General features: G+C 37.1%; 1 protein-coding gene across 4 annotated transcripts in view; it reads right to left on the bottom strand.

Moving 5' to 3' along the window:
* The window catches only part of LOC110454095 (protocadherin beta-16-like), a 43,889-nt gene extending 25,455 nt beyond the window's left edge, over window positions 1-18,434 (bottom strand). Inside the window, exons 1-2 of one of the 4 annotated variants that reach the window (XM_021503448.1) lie at window positions 18,286-18,434; window positions 1,697-1,772 (exon numbers count right to left, since the gene is read on the bottom strand). The gene's annotated coding sequence lies outside the window, so the exon portion shown is untranslated. The other 3 variants (XM_021503444.1, XM_021503445.1, XM_021503446.1) reach the window with 3 other exon arrangements.
* Window positions 18,435-19,005: the final 571 nt, after the last annotated feature.

Raw genomic sequence — 19,005 nt, 5'->3', positions numbered from 1 at the left:
TTAATTTTTATCAGCTTTACATGCATATAAACAAAGGGGAACTGCCATCAAAAGTCAGCACGAACCACATCTCCCAAATACCTGGCTGCCAAATCTATACGACTCCTGGCCTGACAGAAAGCACAGGAAACATAATTCAAAGGTGCATATTTTTTCCTGAGGCATAAAACTTGAACACTTTTGCACTTGTCCAGGCAGATTAAAATAACAAAGAAGTAATTTATTTACGGGTAGTTCATGTGTTATTATGATATGATTGTAAAATGGCTCCATGACAGATGGTTCAGGGACAAAAACCCACCAGTAATAAAACCATGGGCTGTTATTACTACTGTGAGATATCCGATATTACCTTAGGGGCCGAGCCGGCTCCCTATTCACCATTACTGGGGTAAGAGTACAGACCAATCAATGCTGACTGGCGTTAGGACACACCTGTAAAACTAACGTCTATAAACATCCGCTACCTCTGTTATATTCCAACATATGTCCTAAGAAAGTATAAAGGTGTATTTGTTTCATAAACAAATGTAAGGATTTCCGGAACAAAAACAAAATTTACTGAAGGCCCAATTGAAAATGAAGAGTCCAGATCACAGAGATTTTAAGGTAGCTGCTCCAATCAACAGCCATCATTTTAACAACAATATCTCATGTCAAATCAATGTTCTTAAATATAATTAATAATGGCATCGATTTATTAATAAATAAAATTACTTTTAACTGCTTAAATAATAAAAAAAAAAAATTGGTTAGATGTTGCCGATATTTTTGGTTAGATGTTGCCGATATTTTTGATTAGAAGTTGCCAATATTTTTGGTTAGATGTTGCCAATATTTTTGGTTAGATGTTGCCGATATTTTTGTCTTGGAAGTAAAATTAAAAACCTACCTTGATGATGAGAGTGTGACCTGCGTCCTAACCCCCTGGCTAACTAATGGTGTACCCAGTCACTACAACGAGGGATTTTAATGACACTACCGTTATCCCTCTCACCGTAACACTCCTAAATTCAAGGTGATAAATATTGAATTTCACTTCTTTTTTCTTGTAAAACAACAGAACCGAGTTTGTAGCAGCCTTACTGGTAGTCGAGGCTCCGATAATCTGTCCCCGTGGCCGCGTCAGTGACTAATACATTCAGGGTAGCTCTATCTCACAACACATCAAGTTTTAAAGTTTTTCTGTCACCTTTTAAATGTCACCTTCAGACAATAACTGCTGAAATCTGACAACTCCAATAAGCTGATCAATGTCATCAGATGGAAATGTGAATAACTTGAAATATCTATCAAAAACTCTCTGGGATATGACTGGGCAATTTCTTTTCAAATTAAGTTTTTTCGCTAGATTTTTAAAAAATTGGTTTATGGATTACAATAAAAGTGTTATGCTTGCCTGGAATCGTTTCTTGTAGCCGTTCCTTACATCTACACATTAAATGTGACATAGTACACATTTGGTTTAAATGTCTTTAAATTTTAATTCCTGTTTTCACATAAAATTGAATAAGAAAAAAAATCAAAATCAATCTAAGTGATAAATTCAGTTTCAAATTGAATGATGCATTAAAATACATGTACGTGTAATTTCTTATTGAAAAAAAAAGATGCCATAAATTGTATCCCCATAGGAGAATGATCAATATTAAAAATTACCTAAGATTATCTGTAAAAACTTCACACAATACCTTACCTTGACTTCTGCAGTCTCCCGCCCTAGTTCCAGTACAATTTATAGTAGCACACTGTCACACGCACCCTCAAGTCTCCTGGAATAGCAACAACGAAAACATTAGTTTTTAAATGTTTGCGTAAGGCAAAGCTTTGAAATATTCCTTTTCAATGTTATTCTAGAAAAGTCAACAAACACTTTGAAATCGTTCTTTAGGGGAAGAAAAGCAGGAAGCACTTGTAAGGAAGGGGAACAATGCCCATCCACTCACCTGACGATTTGATACCACTCCACTGAGAGATGTTTTAACATTACAGCCAGTTTCTACCCACAGCTCTTCAACACATATAATTATTGTAGCCAACAAATTGCTTATAAATTATAGCGGTCCTAGTCTAGCAAATCACGGGCATTGTTACCTCACCAAACCAACTCTGGAGCGCTTCAGACCTGACTGAGAGTTTTGTTGGTCTTTTAGTTGTTAAAAGTCAGGCCAAGCAACGCCAATTAAAATGGGAGTTACAAAGTAAATAATAGCACTGACCTTCTTACAATGTAAACAATAGCACTGACTTTTCACTTCTCAACTTATTATATTTTTTTGTTCTTTTACAAGTTTGTCAAAGAATATTTATTTTCAAGTCAAATAATTAAAGAGATTGCTGATTTCAGCGTCACTCCGTCCAATATAAAAGCTCCCTGGGATAGTTGTTGACACCACATCACACCATTGGTGATTTTTGGCAGATAAAAACCATTGTATTTCACAGCTTGTGTTAGAATAATTATACTATTTTCAATTTCTTTTCACGATTTTCTTTGTCGGGTCTACAGTTTCTTGTTTGCTATAGATATGACACAGTTGTCTGTTGAAAGTGAACTTAATGCTACGGAAGATTTCCACAATTACCACTCAAAAACTTATTGTCGCTAATTTGGCGTGAAGACAACTTTCTCCAATCAGCTACAACCTTTGTATGATCAACCTTGTCTTTGTCATACTGAAGTATTGTCCTGTGTATTAACAAAAGTCTAAAGAAAACAAAAAAACTTTTACAGTTATAACTACGAAAAGATAAGCTTAATTAACTGATAATCTGATTATTTACGGGGAAATAATTGCTTTTAATTAAAATAATAAACAAAAGATCATAATACACACGAGTAATAGGCGTAAGAAGCTCCGAGACAAAAACAGATATCATATGTCTTTTTGTTTCTCCGAGGTACAGAAATTAGTCACAAGGCTCCCAACGAAAGTGGATATATCTGAATTGTTTACGCCGTGTCACCCTATGGTCTTGTAAAGATTGGGGACAAAAAGGGAAGCCGTTAGTTAAACAATACATATTGTACCCTCCGTGTGACTCACTGCCCATCAACCTGTTTTACAGTCTTCTTTTTCTAAAATTTACACTAAATTTAGATTTAAATCTTAACCACTGACAGGTAAATTTAGAAAAATTCAAACTTTTCTAAATTCTGTGTTTAGTCATCAACGGTTTTTCAAAATGATCAACAATGCCATAATTATATCTGAAAATATTTTGTCATTTGCGTAATTGTATCACTAACTTAAGAGTTTGTTCAATATGAGGAAAGTTCATATTTAAAAGATAAGGTGAAAGAGGTCATAATACCTGGTGAAACATTAGCACGGTGCATACAAGTAAACGTGATAATCTATACACTTAAAAAAGACACCTTTATCACCGCCAAATATGCAAACACCATGACATCATAAAATTGTCATTGAATTTGTAATCAAACATAGTCTTGCTATTTAACTTTTATGAACAACTTTAAAATAGAAAACCTTGGAAACACAACATTTAAAGCTTCGTCATTTCAATGAATTGTAATGAAAAACAGTAATAATTTTCCTTTTATCCTGACGATGAATACATAATTGGCATTTGTATAGGGCATAAATGTAAAAGTTAAGTTTAAATTTGAATGTCTTTTTACGGTTAAAATTTTATGTAATTGTTCCTGAAAGTACATTCTGAGACACAGTGGTAGTAAAGAATGCACAGAAGAATCAAAAGTGACCGTAGTTCTTGACAAACTAACCTGTCACTCTAGGCGTTAAACATCTGTGTTCCTGACAAACATAGTGTAATAATCCCAAACATTGACAGACCAAGTAATCTTACAGTCTACTGTCCCTGACAGACCAAGTAATCTAACAGTCAAGCGTCCCTAACAAACCTAACAGTGTATCAATCTGTGTCCCTGACTGGCCTAACAGTGAACCAATCTGTGTCCCTGACAGGCCTAACAGTGAACCAATCTGTGTCCCTGACAGGCCTAACAGTGAACCATTCTGTGTCCCTGACAGACCTAACAGTGAACCAATCTGTGTCCCTGAAAGACCTAACAGTGTACCAATCTGTGTCCCTGACAGGCCTAACAGTGAACCAATCTGTGTCCCTGACAGGCCTAACAGTGTACCAAGCTGTGTCCCTAACAGGCCTAACAGTGTACCGAGCTGTGTCCCTGACAGACCTAACAGTGTACCAATATGTGTCCTTGATCTGGTTTGCAAAACACATTTTCTCAAATATTGAAGACTGGGTTTTCTTTTTGCAATTACCAACAAATTGAAATATGATATTTTTGTGGGCTTTTTTTCTCAATTAAATTCTTGTTGGTTTAGGCACAGGTTTCAAATTAATTCACAGAAATAATGCTGAAATTTATCAATTTACCTAATTAAACCTGTTTGTTTTTGATAAACCTCTTATATTACATAAAATAATTTTCAATTTATCATTGAAATTGCTGAACTGATGCTCATTATTTGTGTATTCAACAGAAAATTGTATGTCTAGGAATACAACATGTTGTGATATATTACAAAATTCCATTAAATACTGCAGTATAAAAATTGTGTGCTATACCTACCCCTAAATATATATAAATATATGGTGGTGCTATCTACTGACCATATTGATTTCAATCACTGTTCAAAATTGGATCATCAGTCTAATTAATTTATATACATATAAACTGGTTTTAGAAAATTTGTTTTGATTCTAAGTACAGATTTTAAGATACCTTCTACCTTCAAAACAAAATAATTCAGACTTTGAACAAAACCAATTAAGTTGGAAAATATATTATCTCTGACTTTCCCATAAAATACAGTCACATAGACTAAACTGACTAATGCTGACATGTGTTTGTTAGAAGTTCCTTCTTTAAACAGCTAATTAATTAACTCGTTCACCCCTGAAGACACATGTGAGCTCTTCTAATTCAAATGTTGGAATAGTTCATTTCGAAATTTCAGGGGTGTAAAAAACTGACTGGGTTAAGAAAATTGGGAAATGATTTGTGTTTTTAGACAATAAAACAAATCTTAAAGAGCTTGTGTGACTGTGACAATTAACTACATGTTTATATAGACAACACATTTTGCTCCATAAAAATCAGTATGTATACCACACTACTGTTTCATACTAAAGAGGAAATAAAGAACGTTTACCTTCTATTAAATAATTAGCATAAGGCATCAATAAAGCTGACAAACCTCATAAAAGAAGCAGAGTTTTTAAAACCCCATTCTCTTCTACTACCACATTACAAGTATAGCAACAAATCTAAAACATCAGTAAAATGTCAACAAATTAAAAACAAATCAAACAGAAAGTCCAGGTAAGAAAAAGACAAACTTAAGTTTGTTCAGTGACTAAATCTGGCAATCTTATTGGAAACAGCAGTTCAGTCATTCATTTGTCACTTTGAGCGCTGTTGGGAGAAGTTTGACAAACCCTTTAATATACCAGGCAAAATGGAGGCAAAACCTTAAAAAACCCATTGAGACCTGTGTCTTATATGTTTTACAAAAGACATAAATGAACCTTTCAGAGAGATGGTGTTTATTGTTTCACTGAGAACCTCCACTGATTTGGAAATGAACCGACATCAGAAAGAGTTTGATGATGTCACAAGCTGTAGTATGGGAAAACAACACCACCCAATAGTCCTGAGAATGTACTCTAAAGCCCCCAATGTTTTATCTTTCACTTCATCATCCACTAACAGAAACCCCTAAACCCTCAGTGAGGCATTACTGTGTAATTCTGTAAAATATACCCAACAAAAACTTAATATGTAATTAAATTGAATTATCAGAGCTTGACACTCTTACCGACTACACAATCTAATATCTTCATCAGTGATATCAAACTTTGATAAATAGAGTTTAATATATCTTTAGTTCCAAGCCTAAGATAGGTTCATAAACCAAAGTTAGATAACACTACAGTTTTAAGAATTTCCAATTCAGTCACAAAACCAATAGCAATACAAAACACCTCGAGTGAACTTCCTCAACCAACCTCCGTCATCTCGAGATTACCACTTGTAAAAATGAAAACCGCCATATGTGTCGACACACCTGTACACAATGGCTGCCACAGACGTACCTTTGTAGAGAACCCCAAATGTACCAGTCTGCCTCACATAGATATGGGTGCTGAAATCGTTTAAGATGAATAATTGTTGACGGAGAAAGAAAATCTGTAGGAGACAGACTCATTAATTTCAAAGAAATCACGCGCTGACACAATCGAAAATAATTCCAAGATGGATGAGTTTTCTATCAGACATCCTCGACAGGTGATCGCCTGTGTCTGTACCACAATGGCCATCGCAATCCCTCCAAGACTGACGACATGTTACGGGAAAATATAAAGCCATTCACGTCAGATCGGCTCTGGAATAAAGGTATCACAGGCAGTGCCCAGGATCAACATCAAAACCTACCTGCAACGAAAGCTTGGCTGCGCTAGGCTGACTGCTGGCGGTATGGACAAGATGCTGTTTCAATATGATAAATAGCTATATTCTAAATGTATTCCGTATAATATGGGATAATTAAGCTAGGTAAAAGCTACGAGTCACTTTAGATCAGATAGCTAGAAGTCTCGATCAAATGTTTCACAAAAGGGTGCAGGGACCATTTACCGCGCCGGCACTTGTCACCATTCAAAAGTGTAACAACTTAGGTATTGTCGCCATGAAAACCCACTAAAATGTTAAAATTAAATGTGCGGCCCAGTGGAGCAAGTCAACATACCCATATATATGATAGACTAATGTATTTCACTTTCTGTTTTCACAGGAACGTTACAACATAAAAAGCTAGACGTTAACAATATGTACCTGTATCAACTGAAAGTAACAGAGCTGGCTTCAGAGCACTACCTTAATACGTCAACGTATATTTTTTTTCCAAATTACGAAATAATTTCATAAACAGTTTTGATAAGAAACAATAAGTTAAATACATCTACAGATTTAGTTCATATGGGTAAATAAACATGGTATCTTGTGATCACGTACGTTGAAACAGTACAAATATCACTTTTCCAGAACAAGCTCTGACGGCAGTTCCTTTAATTATGAGAAGAGGTGGATAACGTTTGTCATAGAGATAACTGTCTGTTTAATCCACTGAAAGCACGTCATATGTTTAAACTAGAGGTCAGCGTCAGACACGTTTTGAAAGGTATTCGATGTATGTAAGTCGCGCTAATATTGGAATTAATTCAATTTCATATAACATGTTTGTCATTGTTCATATCGAATTACTTCGTAAACGTGTTTGCATGACAGCGTACAGACGTTGTGACATGACGTCATTGGTTCATAAGAAACGAATTTTCCTTTTCCTTTTTGTAAGTATTTGCTACGTCAGCGGTAGTATTGCTGAACACATTTTACTGATGGTTGTGGGTATTACTATAACCATTACTATAAACTCCCTGCTAAATCCTACACAATCATTCTACATTTTGTTTCAACGTTATATGACGTTAGTGTATTCACCTGTACCTCTTGGGATACAAAAGTCATGGTCTGCTTACACCACGTATATTAATTTTAAAACAACTTCCGGTAGCGTCTAATTGCTAATATTCGATGGTGTGCGGATATGAACACTAAGTTGGTGTCACCAATGTTCGCGGTTTCGTGTGTATCATAATCTACGTCTAATGGACTTGCGCACCATTAAAATAACGTTACGGGTGAAAAAACGTCGAGGTTGAGTAAGATGGACAAATGACCAAAGACGTCAAGGAATTGGAATAATAATTGAGTCTTTCACTGTTTTAGTTGGTGTTTTTTTTGCAGTATTCTATGATGTGAACTCTCGCCCTTGTCTGCCTCTGAACAAGCGGGTGCGCAACTCCACTGGACGTGCAACTTTGCCGGACACAGTAAATGATGTTGATACTGGACACGGGTAGGTACTCCAACACAGCATGTGGCAGTGGAGCGTTCTGCAGCTGACTGTAGCTGTGACGATCTCCCAGCTGTCTCACACTCGTCACAAACATTTTACCATAAATTGAAAGTTTTAATGGAAAATGGAAAATATCAAACGATATGATCAGCTTCCCATCACAGAAGTAACGACAGTAATACAACCACAAAGAGCATATATATAAATAATGTTAATGAGTGTCCCATTTTACTGTGATTTAGACGTATCTATGTTCATTGTGGCTACAGGATAACTACTTACACTGTAAGTCCGTATCACGACGTCTTGTAAGATAAACCCGATATTCTAAAGTCTATTACAACATGATGAATGGCAGCACTTATCGTGTTTCCTGATTTCATCTCTCAATTATAATTATACGCTGTTAAGTATCTCTGCTGGTCCCATCTTTATGATAAATGGTCATACATAATAAAACGCTAGAAAATAACAACAGCAACGTGTTTCTGTCAAAATTCATCTCAATGTAGCAATTTCAGATAATTTTAAATATTTAAATCTATAATAATCATTTCTTATTTAGCACAAAATCCCCGTCATTTCTGGCAAAGCTGGACATATTATCAATTAGAGTGTAATCATGTCCGTTTCAGATGACACTGAAAATATAGTAAATGCCGACTCCCTAAGTCAAATAAAAATTTCCCGTCAGATTTGACCATCAAAACACCGGTCCTTTCAGACCCAGAGTCAAAGCAAATTGTGGGGCGTCAAAGTTTCTCTCAGGAATGAACTTTTGCACACATTGCGACACAGAACCACTCCCATGTATAACAGAAGTTAGTGTGACACAGGTCGAACATAAAACCGGAGTTAGGACAGGGTCGATACTTGATTTGGAGATATCTCCATTTTATGGTAATTACATTGATATAAAATCCCAGAGAACTGATCACCAAACAGACGGTGGAATTACACAACATAGGTATGGCTGTCAAAAGCGTAGGCCGTTACCTGTAACACATAGAAAACTTAAAGTATTTGTTATGTGTGGACACACTCATTTAAATATCCAATATATCTTTGTCACGGGTGCATTGTTGTTCGAACTAGATTGGATATTTCGTAACGTGTTGTATGCAAATCAGTTTAAGACAACAGCAGGCGTATGCATCCGTCTTGCGTGCGCGTGACACACCAACGTTGTCATAGCATCGGCGTATTTTGTTCAATCCCATTATAATTACGTTGTCGTGGCACCCAAGAGCCAAGTGGTATGTAGCATCGCATATAATGATGTAATCTTAATTTTTTGATTTTCTTGAACCAGGGTAAATTTTTACCTGTATGTTTATTAAGAGGTTTCGATCGACCAACAAGTATTCTTCTCTAGAATTTACTAGTCTTTAATGTGAGAAAGTGTTCAATCTGAAACATTTTATGGCCGTAATTCGACAAATGCATCAGTGTTGATACATTGGTTCCCTTCCATTTCACAATCTAGATGTGAAGCCGTTGACGTGTTGTTGCCCTCCCCCTGAGTACTTCATTGCTCCTTCTAGATAAATATAAGATGACAAACCATGATAAAGCAGAAACGTCAACATCATAAAACTTTCTCCATTAGTATTAAAAGCACTTTGTTTTTTTTTAATATTTTCCTTTGAGATTCACATGAGAAAATTTGAAACATATAAACTCATAAACCGATACGTTTTAACAGGTTAAACGTGCGAGGTAGCAGTGCAGAATTACAAAACATTTTTCCAGATAAAATTACGCGTATCTTCAGTCGAAGCGCATCAGGTGTGTTTTGTGTGATTTTACTAATACCTTTTAAGTGGGGGAAGTTGGTGAGATAAATATATAATCTTGCACATAAATATGTCGTATGCAATCGAGTATAATTCCGGCTGACACGGATCAGAGATGTGTATCGATGCATTTCTCAGCCTCACGATTTGACCATACCCAAATGTTACACACGCACATAACAAATAAAACTCGACCGAAACTATGTTTGTGAATCGTGATAATGATCAAGACATTTCATTAAGAACCTGTTTAATATGTTTATATTTGTAAGATTAATTAATTGACACTTGTAATGTCCCTCCTGCTGGTGCTTTCCCACATCCTCCGGACACGGTTTTGTGACGATTGTGTTTCGTAGCTATTTAAAACGCAATAAAGCTCGTAGCAACCCTTGGTCACCGTTCCCGGTTACCTTGGTAACCTTCAAGCATGTACGACCTTTGACCTTTAATATATACAACTTTTGCATATTTCAAGAACCCAAAAAACCATGTTTTCATTATGTTGAACTAACCCCGACGCGTTTATGACTTTTGAAATTTATATTGCTCATTTATTCCTAACGTGTTAGTGAGAGAGAAAAAGTAAGAAATACTTTCTGTTCATTCAGGCGTCCATGTACTTCCAAAAGATATGTTTATGTCGTGTAAAATGGCCTGGACCTGTTGTCGTATAAAACCCGCAATTGTCATACCTGAGAAATCAGAAGCTCTAAACGGGCTTTAATCGGCAACATTTAACCTTCTGGACGTACCTGTATGTTTCTATAAGTACCAAAGTAAATCGCACTTTTTTCTGAATCATCGCCATCAGTGGACAGATTTTATCACTGTGTTAAGTGCTGCTCTGGTTTTCTCTGTTATTACCTAGTCACTCATTACTGCCAGAGTTCTACCCGGTAGTAATGGGGGTCGCTAGCTCCAGCCCGAGGAACAGTTCCCATGAAATAAAGTTAAGAGCATGATCTTTGACCCTGTTAACACATTCAAATTTACGATTTCCTCTGTGAATTAATTGTAGTAAAACGTTTAAACTGAAATTGATACACCTACTAATCAATAGACACTTATAACATATTTACAGCTAAACGGCCCTCCACGCCGGAGAGTTCGAACGCTAACTATTCCAATCTGCATTAATTACATTGACTATTACAGCGAACCTGTACCTGTAGACTACCTGGAATGCTTTGATTGTGACATTTGGAGACTGAAGCGTTGTAATTAAGTTTATAAACACTCATATGAGTCCCGGGTATACTGCTTCATGAATAATTTCATTCCATTTAATCTATTTTTATTGTACATGGCGTCATCAGAGTCGTAGTTTCTCATAAATATCGATACACTGGCTCTGGCGATCCAAAACATGTGTGATTTGGAACCGGATTTAAGTTCAATTTCCTTCTATTTTAATTCCTGATACGAGAAATACATATGCTTAAATAACTCGTCAGAGAATTGCGACAGATATATAGGACCCACCTCCGGACAAACTTCCGTAAAGTGATGCACATTGAAAAAGTGGCGATAACTCTGTATATTGTTTGACCTGAAGCCCAGTATCCGTGCGCCTACACTCACGATAGGCACCCCTGTACACAATTTAGCAATTGTAGGTGGCAGAGTATACGAGATATGTCCCAGATATAGTGACGAACGGACGGACAGAATGCAAACCTATATAGTCGACTCTGATTGTACGGAAGTGAGACTAATGTTTCCATCATTGACGTATGCTGAGTTTTCTTCATTTCAACTCATGTAAAAAGTGCCTATGGACCATATGCCAAATTGACATTTGAGATATGAATACATTTTACGATCCATCAACATGATACGATCCCCGAATGACCTCAAGGCATAACCGGCATGCGTAAAGGGTGTGAGTAGCAGGGAAATTATTAAAGATGATGTTCATACGAATATAGGGTAGTGTTATCACTAGTTGCATATACAAGCTTCATAAGACGATTCTTGGCAATACAAGCCACGTCTGAAACACAGCCGAGTGCTGAGTTCTAGAAGGAAGCTTGGTTTGGTTAGTTTGTGTTTTACGTCCTATTAAGCTGTGGTCATTTAAGGACGTGCCAGGTTTGGGTTGTTTGTGGTTTACGTTCTATTAAGCTGTGGTCATTTAAGGGCGTGCCAGGTTTGGGTTGTTTGTGGTTTACGTTCTATTAAGCTGTGGTCATTTAAGGACGTGCTTGGTTTGTGTTGTTTGTATTTTACGTCCTATTAATCTGTGGTCATTTAAGGACGTGCCATGTTTGGGTTGTTTGTATTTTACGTCCTATTAATCTGTGGTCATTTAAGGACGTGCCAGGTTTTGGTGGTGAAGGAAAGCCGGAGTTCCAGGAGAAAAACCACCGACCTATGGCCAGTACCTGGTGACTGCCCAACGTAGGCCACGAAGGAGGCATAAGGAATACAAAACAGACCGACTCTTCACCCAAACGTTCATGGATGCGTGTTTTTCCGACTTGGTCCTTTAGTAAGAAAGCTCACTCACCGTGTCATAGGCTGGAAGCTGTGTCTATAAAAAGTAACTAAATGCAGGACAAACTTTACTGCGAGTATAAAGCATCAGTGAACAGCAAAAACAACACATTAGTTCTAAATGCTTGGTGTTTAGTCGTTTTAAATAATGTGCGAGACAAAATAATGGTATTGATACATCGATTGGAGATTGACTTTTTTGTGATCTCTACATTTGGAAGCAAAATTTAAAAAAAAATGCTGAGATGTTCGCGCAAATATGGCATAAGCACTACTTTTTTTTCATTACATCGACAAAACTGCGCCGTGTCATTTCGAAGTACACATGTATATGAAACCATGTAATTGATGTTCGGTTATGCCATCACATTTGGTTCTTACATAATCTGGACCAATCTTAATCGCTAGGCTATATCATACAGTGCCATATCCACTATCCGGAGCGCCACATGGCTTTCATGGCCCATTTTTCTGAAATGTCTTCGTCACAATCTTCGAAACAGATGGTGGCGTTGGTAGAGAGAAAACTAACACTTATATTTGTTTTTAACAGCAGAACGTTAAAACTAGCACTTCGGTCCTAATGTCCGTACACAATGATATAAAATGTCATTCTTTATCAGAGTGCAGCTTCCACGAACCCATCTAGTTTTGTAGTACTTCCGGGGCGATGCGGGAGTTCGGGATGGACACACGTGGCACGTGTGATGGCTGGGTGGGGGGAAACACGACATTGGGGGGAGATCTCGCCACGTGCTGGTCCTGTGACCAGCCGACCACACAAATTGTCACAAAAACAGCCCTGAGTTCGCGTGTCAACCCACGTTATCTGATGTCCTTGTCGACTATCCCGCTCTGACAGGGGTACAGAGGAGTAACGGTAACCTCCCTCCGCGGTCTGGGTAGCATACACACATTGTATGAGACAATGTATAGGTCTGGCCGCTAATTATGAAGCTGACACTCAACCGGACTATTGGTTTTCACGAAATCAAACCTTTGTCAGTGTTTCTTTCTTATTTCGTACCAATTACAGATGTTATCACATCGGGGAAAACAAATTCCTCCCCGGTGACTTTAGCTGGGTCTTCTATTTTTACGGGATGGTCCACTGCACTTATTACAAGGTGTAAACCGTTTTCAAATGTTTGTTTTCAATTTTTACAGTTGTTTTATAATGGTATTGTTCGTGTCGATAGAGTTTTCGTACGGCCACCCTTAAGTAAGGTTACTATGGACAGCTAGTATTCTTATCTTGCCGAGACGTATCCACGGGTTTACTTCTAATCACATACAGAGTTACTTAAAACAGGAAAATATCTCCAATTGTATCTCTTGTTTAAACACTTGATACCTGGTGTAAAATCGAAACCAATATGTCGACCAACTGTAAGACTCCATCTTAAGTTGTACAAACACAATAGAGCGTCTTTGAGCGATGCAGATTAACAATGAGAACATATAGGTTCATTTATCACGGCCGTCAAACCCTTCTCTATCCCCCTCAGATAACCGCGATCCCAGGCTTTACCCCAGCAGACCTACGGATGATTAATTTGTTTATAACGATATGCGTTATAATTCTCACCTGGATAAAGGTGGCGATACGGCCACGTAATACAGGTATGGACAGATGAGCGAACAACCCCCTCTATTCCACCGCTACGCTGTCAACTTCCCTCTACAATCCGTCCGATCGTTCCCAATGAATCAATTGCAGTTATCTTGTGATCCCCTTAAACTTCTATACATTTCTGAAATTATGCTGCATGTTTTTCTTACAAACTTTCCATTGCAAGAAACATTCACGAATGTACCATGTGACCCTGGATGTATCCCACTGCGTGATTACACGAGGCGACAATTGGTGGTCCCGTACCAGGTTGGGTGCTTCCTTCTGTTTTCTGCTTAGAGATACACAATATATCATTCGATCTGCGGAGCTCATTGCAATACTCTACTAACTACCGTGTCTTTTTGGTCTACCTAAATTTCCGATTTAAAAATAATATAAAGTGATTGGATGTGATGACGTGCAATATTGCGCAAAAAATGATAACCTTTATCATTTGCTGTTTATGTTGCATAAACCAACAAACAGAAGCCCGTCCAGACCAACGGCACTCCCGCACCATCCTCCATACATGGGGAAGCAATACTGGGTATCGTACTCCAGACCCTTTTCTTCAGTTGGGTATATATTATATACTGGTTCGTTTAGTATTACCAGTGAAATGTTTGTGTCACACATAAACAATCAATCCACTGGCTGTGCTATATGAACCTGTATATACAGTATGAGTGGCGTACAGCGGCTATTCGGTACGATGACATCACTTCAGCGACTCTCGGAATGCTGAATAGAGGTTTATCTTAACTTAACCGCCCACTGCAAAAAATGTACTATGGGTTGTATGGAAGAGCATCAACAAATAAGTTGTCTGCGTCGTTCTTGCCGTTCGTGGACAATATGGCGGAATCTGAAGCACGTGACAAGAAGAAACCATGTCTGTATTCATTGGGGCATCACAAACATGGCTACATTTCGTGTACAATGCCCAGTAGTAGCATGGGCTTTGTATCAGTAATAAATTACAAAAAGCTTACTTAGACATAGATACGTTCACCAGGCATACACGACTAACTATAACCGGTATTTATGGGTGTTACCTGGCCCGGGACTACCCCTAAATCAACTCTGGGCCGTCTATCATTGCCCTCTTCCGTTAAATGGAGCTACTGACAGCAGAGGGACGGAGGAATGAAGTTAAAGAATAGATCGTCCGATACGGACAATGGCGGAAAGTAGATCCGGGACAGGCAGGCATTAATGTATGATTAGTGGAGTAAGGAACGCCATCCATCTCGTAGTGCTCGGGTGCACGACATCTGACGGATACTCCGAACTCCTCCCCCTCCCTCCTCCGTCAGCCCTGATAGATGTGACGAGACCCTATAATTAGCAGAGTAAGTATGGGGGAAGCAGACAACAGTGACATGTTTCAGGTTTCAAAGCGTAGGTGATGGTTTCTTTGTAGATGTCATGATCTCGTCTGACCTCGCGTCATCACGAGATGTCAGTTTTCTCTAATGGCATCGACTCGGCTAGGAAAATTGTAGTCTCGTTCAAACGGACTCTTTTTGTCAGCGCAAGCTTCCAGTGATCAAGCGTCTGGTTGAACGAGACATGGGAAATTGCACCACATTACCGGAAGACAGTAAACGTGTTAAACCGGAAGTGAGCCTCGCTGACATTATTGAGACATTTCTGGGTTTTATGATAGAATATTACCATCAGTGGAATACGATACATAGTCTAAGCGGATCTCATTGATTCGATTGATTAAATTAAAGACATTTGTATACTGGTATGGGAAGATGTTAGCTGTTCTAGACTACGTGACAATTCCCTGTTAAATTGGAGTAGCAATAAGCACCTTCCCTAGGACATTATTTTACACAATTTTAGGGTAGTGTTTTTTCCTTCATACCGATGGATTCTACTGCTCATGTTATGGTAATATATAAGATACATGTCACTGTATCACAGATATCTATATCCACAGTATAATGCTACGCCTCGGTATCAGGTTGTGGTTACTCGGTGTTTTTCTACCTTAATTAACAATCACATTTACAACATGTTATAGCACTAACAACCAGACATGATTGGCTGACGGTTTAGTCGGACAAATTTTGAGTAAAACATTCATTTTATAATCCGTGTTGTGTGGAGAAGACATATATCTCGACTTCGAGAAAAATCGTTGATTAAAGTTTTCTTTTTTTGTTATTTACTTTTTTCGTGTGTTTATTCTAGTACCCTCTTGAATAAAAATGTGTACGTCATTGTCTCTTAATTTCAAAATGCGCTATTGTTTAGCTAAAACTGTTTTGTTTTGTAGGTAGATATGAAAAAAAATCTGGTGTATAATATTTATTAATAATGGCTGTGTAACCTGTACGAGGGTTCCGACCCTATGTTAGAATAATAAAAAAACGATATACTAAAGTGTTGGCATTGCTCTAAATAAAATTGATTCCCCCCTATATAATTAGAATCACAGGGACCTGAGAATTTGTTACAGCTATACTTGGACCTAAACTAAGGTGTTCATAGTAATCACAGCAAGTACACGTTCACAGTCATAATAATAATAATATTTATTTAGGTAAAAATAGGCATGTAAAAAACTTGCATTTGTTACTACTCATTTACAGCGCAGTGAGACGCGTTGTTTACTACGTACATGTGTTGTTTTATTTATTTATTTATTTCAAAATTCAACAGACCCAAGGGTCCACTTACAGAATGGATAACAACATTACAACACAAGTATAAAATATCACAGTCTGTTATGCATGTAACACAGACTAAAAGATACTAATATGTAAAACAAAAGGAATTAGTGATAGCAAATCTTCTTTAACCGTACTTTGAACTCGGCGAGAGAGGACGAAACATGTCACAGTCTGGTGCAAAATCAAGATAGTTAAAATTGCATTGAATCCTGTTTAAAATACTATACTTTCTAACGTTTATTCTACTTCTCTGGCAGTAAAACTGGTTGAAACTAATTGATCGTAGATTACGACCAGGGACTAAAAAACACATTTGCTTGACTAAATATGGACAATCAAAAACACTATTAACACATTTGTAAAGAAATACATAGTCTAAAACATCTCGTGTACAGCGGAAACTAATAAATAACAGACAATAAGACAGACGTGACTTAAATCCTGACATACATTGAAACGAATGTACCGTAAACAATTGTCAGAGTAGCGGTCGTCATACTGGTGTTTCACATAAAAATAAACGGAAGCTTTATTGGTGCGCAACATGTGTACTTACTGTTAGAAATGAGCACAATATCATATAATCCACAATATCATATAATCCACAATATCATATAATCCACAATATCATATAATCCACAATATCATATAATCCGGAAACAGTTTAAAATCAATGGAAACGATTAACATGTATCAAATCAGGGTCCTTTTCCACGTATTTTAGAGATTAGTGTTAATATTCAAATATGTACGTTATTGGTGTAAAATTGGTGAACTGTGTATTTATTTAGGAAGGGCGGTAATAATGCCTTGTTATAAGGTATGCGTAATCATATTGTTGTAATCTGACACTTAAATATGCTAATATCGAATGATAATTTATCTACAACCACGTGAAACAAATTCAAATCGCCATTAATTAATCTGAAACAAAAACAAATTTCATCCCGACAACTTGTTGCTTTGTATATTTTTTAAGGCAAGTTGCACAAGAAAGTTTGAGCATAAAAATAAATTCTTACTGGGTTGTGTTTTTGTTCCTTTACAAAATAAGTCCATACTAATAAAAAAAAAAATCATATTCTAAATCAAATAAGGCTATACCGAGATATTGCTGAGAGTTCTTTACACACAGACTCCACGGATAAACAGTTTTATACAGAACACATGTAAGTATAATCGGTATGACCAGGACACGTAATGCATCATGTTCGGATACAATGTATAGAGAAATTATCCTCGGGAATACTACACTTGACGGTTGTATCTCAATGGGTCTAATACAAGAATTCACACATTTTGACATTTATCTGTCAAAATGATGTTTAAATGGTGTTAGGACCAGATGAAACCCCGGCTACTAAAGACTGTATTACATATGTATAATACTGTCAGTAAGAACATATGTGTATACAATTATTGGTTTGGTCTTTTTAACATGTGAAAAAAAATCTTAATATTTTCTATATACGCCAATAAAGTCGTCTGGCTCTCGGCAATTAGTAAAGAATCTGAAAGTATTTGAATTTATTTATTTATTTAAATGGATTATTTTAAAATATTTAGAAAAAAATAAAACACGCTATGTATATAAACATTTAACAATACATCCTTATGAGGTAAAATGGTATTTGATTTTGTAAGAATATTATATACTGAGCCAACACAACAATGACTTATACACTGCGTCAATCTATAGCTAAAGTACAACGTTATTAGGTAACTATCGAATTAATGTACACAGAAATACCACTCACCTGTTTGTTGTCGCGTAAGTGATGTCCCTCGATTATCTGTTGTCTATAGGTAAATACAGGTAATACACAGATATCTCACCCGTATCCCCACACGTGCAGCACAGAGTCCCCCCGTCTTACGATACACACACGTGTGTACTGATGGCCGGAGGATCGGTCGCGCGTCTGTTGTCGATTTCCACCTGACCGAGCGGGTGATTGACAGATAGATGTCTTTGTCACCTGGCCAGGTAGCCAGGTCAGCTGACTGGCAATGACAGCGATCGATATCGTCACCAGTCGTAATTGGGTTAAAAAGTAACTTTGATGAATGTTAATGAGCGTGATAGTCTACCGACATCTGTTATGTATATTGATGGTGTTTGTCGGCTACTGATGCTGAAGTCGCGTCCTACACTCGACACACGGAGGACCATAATGAAGGCATAATCATTGTACGCGTATTTTCATGCGCTATTAAAGGATGAAATCGTTTTAATTAATAAACCCATTATAAATATAATATACATCTTGGTGAGTTTTAGATACATGGGTTTACGGTTATTTTCAATGATACAGTTGTTATTCATGAACCCAAACTCCAATAAGTGATCCATCTTAAAATGTTCTTGCTTATCCAATAAACATACATTCTGCAAAATAAACAGAAAATTGTTCGATGAATGATGAAATTTAACCGAAATTTTTAAAATGTGTTTAATGAACCTTTATTTGTTTATT

Source organism: Mizuhopecten yessoensis, unplaced genomic scaffold (genome assembly GCF_002113885.1).
Source record: "Mizuhopecten yessoensis strain PY_sf001 unplaced genomic scaffold, ASM211388v2 scaffold7669, whole genome shotgun sequence".
NCBI lineage: Eukaryota > Metazoa > Mollusca > Bivalvia > Pectinida > Pectinidae > Mizuhopecten > Mizuhopecten yessoensis.
The sequence above is the reverse complement of the archived record's forward strand: the minus strand, read 5'-3'. Positions and strand labels throughout refer to the sequence as shown.